The 11,774-nt window shown below is 38.8% G+C and overlaps 1 protein-coding gene across 2 annotated transcripts in view; it reads left to right on the top strand.

Moving 5' to 3' along the window:
• Positions 1-11,774, top strand: part of ARHGAP24 (Rho GTPase activating protein 24) — a 164,862-nt gene that overhangs the window by 121,951 nt on the left and 31,137 nt on the right. The window lies entirely within an intron of this gene.

The raw sequence follows: 11,774 nt of genomic DNA, 5'->3' as shown, positions 1-11,774 counted from the left end.
TGATTAGGCATAATCAACTTGAGTTTTATTTTTTTGTAAGATTTTACTACAGAATAAGAGGTTCTCCTGTCAATTTTGTGCTTTCAACTTCAAAATGTAGCGTGTGTGATGGAAAGTGTATTCCTGTTCAGCTTGTGATCAATAAGTGTTTTTACAGTAGAATAATCACAGGAGGCAACACAGAGTTCCAGGGAATTTGCTTAAATCCTTGAACATTCAAAGTGACTTTGTATCCAATTTACTTTCTTGACAGTTTGGAAAGTGACAGGGGAAGTATGTTTGCAGAGGATCACAGAGATGTTTTGAAGAGGAATTCTTTGAAAGGAAGTGAAATTTGCAGTGCAGGCACCAATACACGGTTAGGTCTCATCTAAGCATCCTCTTTCAAGTATTTTCCTTTGCTTTCCTTCATTTTCATTTTGAAAACCTAAGCAGATGGTGGTACCTAGGAGAGCACTTCTGTGTCCCCCAGCACTGGCTGAGCAGCCCTTCAGAGAAGGGTTTGATGAGACTGGTTGTGCTCCATGTGTGTGTAGAAACAAGGAGACCCCCAATCCACAGCCATTCCTATAGACTAAGGCTGGTCTAAGGCTGGTCTGTGCCTGTTGTTGCCTTTGGGCAAGGTAGAATTTGAATTGTAATTCCGCTCTGTGCGATTGCATAAAACAGCAGCGAACTAAATGTCTCATTTTTGGAGAGGAAACTGCGAGGGGAAGGGGGTTTTGAACTGGGGGCTAATTGCTTTGTGTCTGATAGATTGACCTCACAATTTGAGGAGGTTCTGTGGTGCATGGGAGAAGCGACCCCACTTGAAGTATGATGGGGAACTTCTCTTTGCCTGGCAGCTGCTGGCTGTACTATAAAATACTTGAAGAAATAAAGTGCTGTGTCAGGCTTACCTGGGATTTCTGCTCAGCTCTTGGGAGTGCAGCTGTGCCTCTGGTGGGCCTGTGCCACCTAATACCACCTTGTTTTTAGGGCAGCCTCCCTCTCTGTCTGTGCTGAGTCCCTGGCTACACTCCAGAGGGGCTCAGCAGTTCAGCTGGGATAATCATCAGAGTCTGTGTCCCTGTCAGAGGACTTCATGTGGGAAACCTTACAAGAGCTGGCTCTCACCCAGACTTTGTGATAATTGCCAGTTCTAGCTGTGCCACTGATACTGAGAGTCTTTCTAAGATACCAGAGTCACCTTTCCAAAAAATGACACAGGATTTGGCAACTTTCATGTACAGCACGATATGAGATCCTGCAGTTCTCTCTATATTTTGAATAGATGATGAATCTTGGTGATGCATTGGGTAATCTCACTGGCAAATATTCCTCTCTTATTGATTTATATCTTAACATACTTTTTTTTGGTTCTTGTTCTTTTAAAATATCTTTGCTATATATGCTGTATGGTTTAGGGACAGTTGCTTGCTATGTCCGTGCTCAGCACACTTAACAAGATAATATTCCATTCCCTCCACATGGAAATAACATCCTCAGTGAATGGTAACCTGTCAGTGAATCAATTACCTTTATTTTGAGTGTTTAAACTTAGTCTAAGCATAAGGCAGAGTTTTAAAAAATCTGCCACAACTTGGCATTCAACAGTTTTGTAGATTCTAACATAGCTAGAGAATCTTGTTAAACTTCAGTGAATTCTCTTTGTCTAACTCCTAGCTAACATTAGCATGCTCTTCTCTTGTTCTGTGAGGACACCAGAAAGTTGTAGCAGCTTCTGTAGAGTGGCCTCAGTTTACAGTGCACATGGTGGTTATGGACAGTGAACTTTTCAAAGCAGAGCTGATGATAGTTAAATTCCTGTCTCATGTTTTGTCAGTAGTAGGTATTTGTACATCATCATTAGGTCCTTATCCTAAACTTACAACTTCCTCTGGGTTAAGGCTCTGTGTTTCATGAGAGGGCAGTGACTGCCTAGAGGATAGATGCTGTCTTTTCAGTATTAGCTCGTCTGCTGAGTCTGTGGCTTTGTTGGTTAATGCATTGTTGTCGTCCAGATTGTCAGTGATGGATTTTTTGTTGCCTTTCCCATTATCAGACTTGGAATCCCTTCAGTGATGCACAGAAATTTGCCAATAATTGTGTACCAAAATCAGAAATGCCCGTTGGTAACCTCTCAGGTTTGTCTTTCAGTCATGACTTTACTATAAGAAGTCCTTATTTCTTTCCTACCAGAAAAATCAAGCATCTTGAATAACTACTTCTACTTAATTGCAGATTATTTCATAGATTTTCTGATATTTCTTAACAAGTAAATGGTTTGTAGGTACTCACTGTATAATGTCCTTTAAAAAAGAATACTTTGAAATACACTGGGTTTCTTTTTGCAAGCACTTTCTATTAGTGCACTCTGCCAGAAATAAGACCCAAGTGATTTTTGTGTGAAAAAACCATTCTGTGGTATATGGGCTCCAGCTGTCAAGGCAAAGGTATAGACCTACCCAGATTAGTAGTAAATTCACTCTGGGATTATTCTGTGCTCATTATTGACAGGGGAAGTGCAGACCATATTATGGACATGTCTGTGTCATATATATAGCAGAACAAGGCTGAAATGATGTTTCTGTTCATCCTCCTCTATTGCAAGGTATGGAGATGTACAGAGCACTAAGCTCTGTTTGTGGTTTGCAGATAACTGGTGTTTGATGGCTCTTTCCACATGAAAGCTGTGCTTGAATCTGACATTTCAGAGACAGAAATGTCTGAAGTACTGGAGAGTTGAGCTGATAATTCGTTAAGCGGCACACTTTTGTTTAAGTCAATATTAAATTGATATACCAAAATAGTGCTAAGAGGCACAGTGTTTCTGGCTGATTTTAGATGAGCTGTGGAACAAATGTCCTGAGCTGATGACTAAAATCTCCTGCTACTTTAGATAAGCAAGGTTGTCTTATGCTGAGGCCTAACACTCTGTTAGGTAATTGGTTTTGGCATATGTCAATTAGCCCACATGCTTTATTGAATAACTTATTCTTGATTTATTTACTGAACTGCTAAAACATGAATTTGCATTATTAAATAAGTGATGCTTCAATAAAATTACATGTATGCATAATATATACTCGCTCATTTAGGATATTTGCATCATTTTGCTTTTGTATCTATGCCACAAAGAGCTGTTATTTTTATCTGGGATCAAATTTGAATGAGCTAAAAGGACTGGCTGCTCTCTGGGGAAATGAAATGTTTCTGCATTTGGGTCTAACTCAGTGCAGATTGGAAAGCATAGAGTCCAGAAGCAGGGAGGAGTATAGTCAGTTCCTGATGGAGAAAGGAAACTGTTTTTCTTGGAAGCTTTTGGAAAGACATTATCTTTTCTGGCTGGTTACAAAATAATTGTCTGTAAAATTAGAAGGCATGCAATGTCTTCTGTGTTTGGGGCAGATCACTCTGCTTGTGAGTAGGCCACTGTATGAAACAGAATTTTAAAGAGTGTCTCAAGTTACCGCTGTCACATTCACATTCTCTGAAAAATCCCTTCGCCCAGGATTTTTCTCCTGGGAAGCTGAGAAGCTTCAGAGAAAAAGGAAAACAATAATTATCTCATTTGCTTCTCCTGTGTTTTGCTCATGTGGAGTGTGTTTGGAGATTGTTTACCCACAGGTGATTGTTTCATTCGATTCTGGTGTGAGTTGTTTTGACCCATTGGCCAACTGGGGCCAAGCTGTGGGGACTCTGGAAAGAGTCACGAGTTTTCATTACTAGCTTTTTAGCATTTTTTCTGTATTCTTTAGTATAGTTTAGTATAGCATTCTTTAATATAATACAGTATCATAAAATAATAAATTAGCCTTCAGAGAAGATGGAGTCAGATTCATCATTCCTTCCTGCCATGAGGGTCCCAGCAAATACAATATTATGGCTTAGCCACAATTCGCTGTCCTGGGATACTGGATGGCTGTCTCCTGATGGAAGTTCTTTTGGCTGAACTCTGTGAAGAAATACCACATAAATTTAGCTGTTTTGTACTGAGTTAATTCCCTGCCTTGTGTTGTGCACACAAGAGCATGTTTAGACTGATAAAAGAGCATCTTAATTTTTACCTGCTGAAGGCTCAGGACATTCCATATTCATGAGGAACAGAGAGCTTAATGAATGGATGCTGAGAGCTGGAGAGCTTAATGAGTAAATGCTGAGAGCTGAAGTGAGCATGTGCTTTGAATGTTGTTCTTGTTAGTCTCTGAGAACAACCTTGCTCTGACATACTGGCTTTGCAGCCTGAAGTTCACACGCCAGTGTGTACATAGGTAGGTCCTGCCAGTCCCTGGGTGAATTTACACTTGAGGACTTCCATTCAGGTATTGATCCTTCCTTTCTTAAAATCATCAGAAGTTTTAATTTCCTGCTAGATCAAATGCCATACAAATATGTGCTGTGGACCTGACCTTTCAGAAAAATCCATTTCAGGTTGAGTGTTTGCACTTCAGTGCAATTCATGATGAGAGGCTGAAGAGCAAAGAAAGAATTTGGTAGTGCAGGGCAGTCATTTCCCCAGCAGCAAAAGCTCCAGGATCTTGGTTTTTTTCCCAAAACAGAGTCCTAACAGTCAAATTCCTTTAAAGCATTTTTTTACATGTTTGACTATGACTATACCAGCAAATGCCTGGGACTTTTTCCCCTCTTTCCTTAGAAGCATATGTTTGCAGAGACTTCCCCTAAAATCAGCTTGGAGATCAGCCAGATTTCAAATAACATAATGCTCATTTTGGTGTCCAACTTGAGAAACTTCAAAGTAGGTTCTTATTCTCAAAAGACAGTAATTTATCTTCAAGATGTATCATGTGGGGCAGAGAAAATAAGTTGCTGTAGTAATTTGAAATTATGCTTTTCTCTTAGAATAAAATAGTTACAACAGGTAACAGTGAAGTTGTCCACAAGTTCTTGCACTACCAGTGATGTTTGACATTTCGTGACTCTCAAACTCCTCCCTTCACAGCTCACTGAAAAACTCATGTTCTTCTTTCTCTGCTATTTATTCTAGGAGGTCCCAAACAACTTCTGTTGTCTGATAGGAACAAAGCTGTTGTTCAGAAAATAAATCTCTCTTGTCTCTGTCCCCAGGAAAAAAGCACTGACAATTTGATATTTTTTGTATGTACAAGTTTTAACTAAAAAAAGCCACAGTAGGTTTTTAATGGTTGTGGCATTAGGCAAAACTCTGCTTTATTTTTACTTTCTTTAACTCAAAATTTCAGAGGAAAGCTCTTTATGGTTGAAGTTTTGGAAATAGGGCACTGTAACAGCACTTTTATATAGACAAATGTGGCATGCAATGGTTTTTTTTTTTCTCTAACTGAATCAATATTTTATAAGTCTCAAGTCCTAGTAGTAATGAAGGATATAGAGGGGCGGATATCTTATGGCCAGTCTCTTGGCTTTTGTTTATTTATGCTTTTCCCATCTTTCTATCATTAAAAAAAGCCCACATGAAATTCCATTGCAAGAGGCAATGTGTGCTCAGGGGCTAGTAAAGTACAGAGCTGTGATGGGGTCCACACAGATTGATGGACTTCTATTAAAACCTGTAAACAAACTGTTCAGTGTGCTGTGCCCTGAGCAAGAAGAGAGATGAGATTTTTTTGAATTGAGAGTGGCACTGGGAAAGGGCAAAATACAGAAGTGAACTGTGTTGGCACCAACATCTTAGAGACAGGGAAGGGTAGGATGAACAGACTCTATAAAATAGGTACCACTTGGGATCTGTGGCTGAGGAAGAGGTGGACGATTATGAAATCCACTTGAAGCATAGTAGAAGTTCAAAGTAGGAATAAAGTAAGGGCAGCAAAAACGGGGGGAAGAATGAGACATGCCTGAAAAGATTAAAGGGCTCTGAAAAAATTGGAGCTCTTATATTGTGTGAAGGATGATTTGAATTCGTGTCTCTTTTCCTTATTAATGAGCTCTTTCTCACACAATTATAACTGTTGATGAGCAAGCATCACACTTCTTTGCTCAGGTATTTAAGCAATAATTACAGCTATGCAAACACAAAATGCTTAAATATGGCACTGCTTTCATGCTTTTATTGTGCAAAACACTGAACTTACTCTTACAGACTGATGGTGCTGCCCCTGTAGCCCTGCAGCGCAGGAGGGACCTACCTGTACAGAGTGTTCATTGTGTTACACACGAGGAATTCATTTCCTGAGCCCAATTTCAGATATCTGACAGCAGCTTGGTTCAGTGCTTCATGAAAACAGCTCATTCTGTTGAAAAAGCCCTGCTGTCTTCCAGGCATTCTGCAAGTGGGGGAATTGTGCTAGAGCACAATGCCCACCAGGGAATGTACTTGTGTTAGCAGTCTTTTGCCACTTAGCACTTAAATTAGGCTTCAGCTTTTATGTTGAAAAGCTAATATGCCCCCTTCAAAAAAATTCACCCATAGTTTAGAACACTGCTGTTGTAGATTATTAATGCAAAAGATTGGCTGGATACGAGCAAGAGAAAGTTATATTTGTACTGAAGTATTTAAAAAGCAGTATCCTCATTACTGACTTGTTCACAGTTACTTGATTCCCTTTCTAGGAAAATGTGTTAATTCTTTGTGAAGAGAGAAATTTAATAGGGCACCTGATGAGGTTTGCTAGTAAAAAATGGTGATTTTGATAGCTCTGTATTTCAAAGCTGAGATTTCTCAGTGGTGGTGGCATCAGTCAGTTAAAGCACAAGTGTTTTTCCAGCCACGTCTTTGTCCTTTAGATGGCTCAGCAACCTTGAGCCAAACAATTACAGCAGATAGAACAGGGCAGTCCTGGGAAATTGTAATTGGAATTGTAGTTTGTAGATCTCCCTCAACCCAATCTATTACCTGTCATCAAGGCTTTAGAGGTAATGCAACTATGTAGTATTCTTCTGATGACATTAATTTTTGCATGGTCGTTAAGAACTTGGTTGTCCAGACTTTTCTTTTTTGTAGTAAAAAAAAAAGACGGCAGTGACTTGAACTTATGCTGTGTACTCCTTTCTTCATTCTCAGATGAACTAAGAGGGAAGGCTGTAAATTCTTGGTCAAATTTTGCAGTCAGGAAGAACAGGACCAATCACCAGGCATATGCAGAATAAAGAAGCTTTTTAGAATTCTAAATAAACAAAAACACAGAAAAACGCCCAAATACAGAGAGAGCAGAGAGTTTCAAGTAGCTTTGTCTCTTTTGGTCTTTTGAGATACAGCAGTTGCTCAGCCTTCAACACAGATTGTCACTTGCTATGAAGAAAAGTTCTCAATGAATCCTGGACCCAAGAAGACATCAGAATCTCATTAAAATAGAATTGCATTCTGCAGCCTAGCTCCTTCATTTGTCTTTGTTCAGCCTATGCTTCAACCAAGCTTTTTGCAGTTAGGTTTTTCCACTGTCCCAGCCGGAGCATAAAACATTTTAGTGTTTAAACTCATCTACCAGTTCCATGGCAGTTTGAAGGATAAATTGTCAGCTCAATGCAGGAACCCAAATCATCCTTGAAAGAAGCCATGTGTGATTTTCATCACACTCATGGTGCACAGGGTTCATGAACAGAAGGAGTGGCCAGCAGAATAGTTCTTACATTTCATTAAAGTTTAACAGCTGTGATGGAGTTCCTTGTCTCACTTGAGGATGGATGGATCCCATAGTTTCCAGATTTGGTATGTGGAAGACAAATGTGTAGATTTGAACTGTAGCACATCAGTGTGTCAAGTCAGACCTGTGCCTAAAGCAGTTGTGCTTTTACTATTAAGATTGGGGAACCAAAAATTTCTGGTTTTTTTCTTGAACAAGGAGTTTTATTAGAAAAAAAGGAGAATAAGGTTGTTCATCTTGTTCTCTGATATTCTGTCTCCACAATTTGCTGAGATGAATTCTGCTTTAGATTAAAATGTCTGAATACAAATACTTAAAATGAAAGTTAATGAAGGAAATCCAGGTGGGTTTTTTCTAGAAACATAGATTAAGTATGTCAGTTAGTGTGCAGTTCCTTTGCAGCAAAGGGGAAAATTTAGGAACACAAAGTGTAGTGGAAGAGCTGCAAATTTTATCGTGATTATTGGTGTTTTGATTGTGAAGAAATACTAACTGAGTCCTGATCAGGAATGATAAGTCACATAGTCTTATCATCCACCTGAACAGAGAAGACTGCTGTGATGTGGTGAGTAGCCAGGAGTTTGTTTGAATATCAAATGGTATTAGTGTATTCATTAAGTGTATTTAGTGCATTTAGTGTATTCATCTGAAACATCAGGAGGCTAAAATTTTACTATATAGCATTTTTCTGATGAGACAAATATAAAGCATCCAAGCAGGAGGATGTTTCTAGAGAAAACTCAGTGATTTCTCTTGTTAGGGGTTTCAGAAACTGTGGCTAAGAGAAATGCACAAGGGAGTAGGGAACTGTTTCACTTTGAAATTGGTCCCCAATTTTATTTAAATTTTCTGTTTAGAATGTGAATGTTCTTGTGAGGTTGGCCATGACATTCTCAGCTCAGAAAAAATCGGATTAATCCTAGTTTTTTGATGTTCCTCCTGGGAGAAAATTCTCACTTAAACAGTTGGTATGAATTTAATCCTTTCACATTCCATTCTCAAGAAATGCTGGAACCACTGTTCACAGGAAATCCAAGATCCTTTTAAAAGGACAAAGGCAGTACTTTGTGCAGAGTTCAGCCCGGGTGCATCCAGGTAAAGGAAAGGTGTTGGCTTAGACAGGAAGAGTCTACAAAGTAGTAAAAACACCTTTCAGGACTGGATGCCAGAATGTCTGTGCCTTCTCCTTTAATGGATGGGCCATAAGGAGCTGCAGAGCTGTTGAGCCTGGTACTTCAGGGAGCTGTCCCCCCTTAAATGCAGTCTCTGCTCCCAGTGCCTCTCCAAGTGGGAGCTGTGGTGCTGCATCACCAGCACAGCCTGGTCCCTCTCTTTTCCCCTGCAGAGTGGATCCCTGCAGCAATTGGCCTCTTTGTATTTTAATTGTAGGGATTTCTTGTTTTGTTTTTGATGTTTTGTTTTGTTTTTTTCTGGATGTTGGCAAGAGTTGTTAAAATCTCTTGCTGGTAGTGGGGGTACCAGCAGCATCAATCTGTGGGTCAGTGAGCCCCTGAGCAACAGGACAGAGCGCTGGGCACCCATATGGGTGTTATGGATAGATCCCTTTAATGAATAAGAGTTCCTTTCTGCTGCTGCCAAGGAAATAAAGCAAATTAGGGTCTGGTTAGGGCCACAGGAGTAACATTATGTGATGGTACATTGTCATTCTGAGACTCCAAACAGTGTAGATCCAATTACTTTTGGCCGTTTCCAGAGGCTGGAATGTATGGTATATACACATCATTGGTGCAGACAGCAGTTTTCTATTTCAAACATGCCACAGTCAGCTTCTTTGGTCTGGTGGGTTCTGCTCTTCGAGCTCCTGTGGCACCTGCAAATTAACAAAGGGAAAAAGATGGGGGAAAAATTGGAGTTCATAGTCCAGCCCCTTGAGTTGGCTGTTCTCATCCAGGCCACATCACACAGGCTCAGGCATTTCTTGGACTGCGAATGAGGCACGGAGATTTGAAAAGGCATCATCTGAAGCTAGAAAACAATATTGGTAAAATAGGTTATGGTTTGCACATGGAAAAGAGTATGGATTCACATCTGCAATGTGACTTCATGCTGAGCACCATTTTCAAGTTGATGTTCTTAATGCTGATATCTGTGGTATGAATAGATGTCTGATTATTGGAGATTGTGATCACCTCATGCTTCATTGTAATCATAACAAAAGTATTAAAAGGAAAAAAGAGTGGAAGTGCATATTCTAAACAATGTCTTTCACAAGTGTCCTGCAGACCTACTGAAAATTCAGAAAGGTCCTGATTCTGTTTTTGTTTTTCTGATACTTCTCATCTGAGATGACTTCTTTTCCAAATAATGGTAATTTCTTTTTGTCTCATCTTGTAAATTTTGAATTTAAAATATAGTCTCCCTAATATTTTAAATTATATTAATTTTTGCAGTAAAAATTTGCAGTAAAACACAATTTTTTAATTTAATTAAAAAATTAAATTAAAATTAATATTTGGTAATTTCTTTTTGTCTCATCTTGTAAACTTTGAATTTAAAATATAGTCTCCCTAAAAATTAATATTTTCAGTAAAACACAAATCCAAGTGCTATTGTATCCCAAAAAACCTTTTAATGAAGCTTTAGTTAATGAATAATATCTACATTAACACGCAAGTAGGAGAACCCTGCAAGATCCAATATTGTGTGTGAAAGAAAGGGACATGAATTGCAAAGTAGATCCAAAATTGCTGTAAAATGATGAAGCTCTTTCTGTTAGGAAAGCGTCACTTTCTCATAACAAGGTAATGTAACCAAACATTATGCTTTCCTTCTCTGCAAAATCAGGCTGATTGTGTGTTGGCTCAGTGGGTGTTTACCTGAGCTAAAGTACTGCTCTGGAATTCGCACTGTAAATAAGCTAGCTAGACTTCTGGGATTAATCCACTCTATCTAGAGAACACCCTCCAATTTGTCATAACATGGTAGTTTGGTAAATACTACATCATCTGTTAAGCAAGTATTACATAATCTGTTGAATTTAAATATGCAGGCTGTTAAAAGAATATGGATCAATCGGGCAGCACCTGAGAGGACCATCACGTGTCATATTTTTTGTTGTCTCTTGAGTGAAAAAGCCACATCACCACTTTTTTTTTCATTGCTGGATCTGATATATATTATGCTTATGCATGTTTTTTGGTGGTGGTTTTTTGGTTTTTTTTGTGGGGCACCTTGCAAGATCCTAGTCCACTGAAATGAAAAGGAGCTGCAGTGCAGTATGATAAGATAAATAATTTCTTCAGGTTTTATAAGCTGCAGAAAGGATTCAATTGGTGTGCATTATTTTTCTCTATGCTGTATTTATTACTATTATATTTAATAGCTCTAAGACTATATTGCGGTTTTATGCTTCTATCCTTATTTTTTGGCCTTTTTAGGGTGAGAATTATAGATGGTATGTAAAATAGGCCTGTTGAAGTAAACTGAAGGTAGTATCATGTCTCCTTTTTGTCCTTGAGTGAGAAATCTGTCCTTTTTCTGGTCAAAATGGATATGTAAAAGGCAAAAATGAGGAGCAAGTTCCCAGGGCCTTTAATGTGTTTTCTGCAGGGCAGGGTTAATGTGGAATGTTAAGGTCTGGGATTCTGATGCTTCCCTGTCCCCTTACCCTCATTCTCTGTGGTAAAAGATGGAACATAGCATAGAAGTAAGGCCCATGTTCTATCCTGACCTTGGGCTAGTCACTGAAAAGATTAAAAAAAAAAATCTTGATATTTCTCTAGTATTGACACTTAATGTAGATTCATCCTACTATATCTTAGAAAAAAAAAGCACTTCTCTTTAGACTTTTAAACTGTGGTATGTTCTAAAATGTACTGTAGTTCAGGTTGTTGCATTATTTGTTTTGATGCTTTTTTGGGGAGCATAGGGCATATGAATGGCTGAGTTTTGGCTGTAGAAAACCAGAATCTCTGTTTATCTCCAAGTTAAAATTTAAGTTTTGAATAATGATGCAATCATGAAGAATAAATTTTCAGTAGAATCTACCAATGTCTGGCTTTTGCATTCAAAGTTTCAGTTAAATCCCTTTTACAGTTGTCCTGTTATAGTTCTTCTGTAAAGCATGGTCTACAAGAGTAGATTAATACAGAATACTTGGGCCAGGATTTTCTAGTCCTTAAGAAATTTCTCTTTAAATTCCTAGCTGTTTGAATGCCCAGCACTAAGCGTGGCACTCTTCCAGGAGCAGTA

This window comes from Geospiza fortis, unplaced genomic scaffold (genome assembly GCF_000277835.1).
Source record: "Geospiza fortis unplaced genomic scaffold, GeoFor_1.0 scaffold11, whole genome shotgun sequence".
Classification (NCBI taxonomy): Eukaryota; Metazoa; Chordata; class Aves; order Passeriformes; family Thraupidae; genus Geospiza; species Geospiza fortis.
This window is presented reverse-complemented; position numbering and strand designations above follow the sequence as displayed.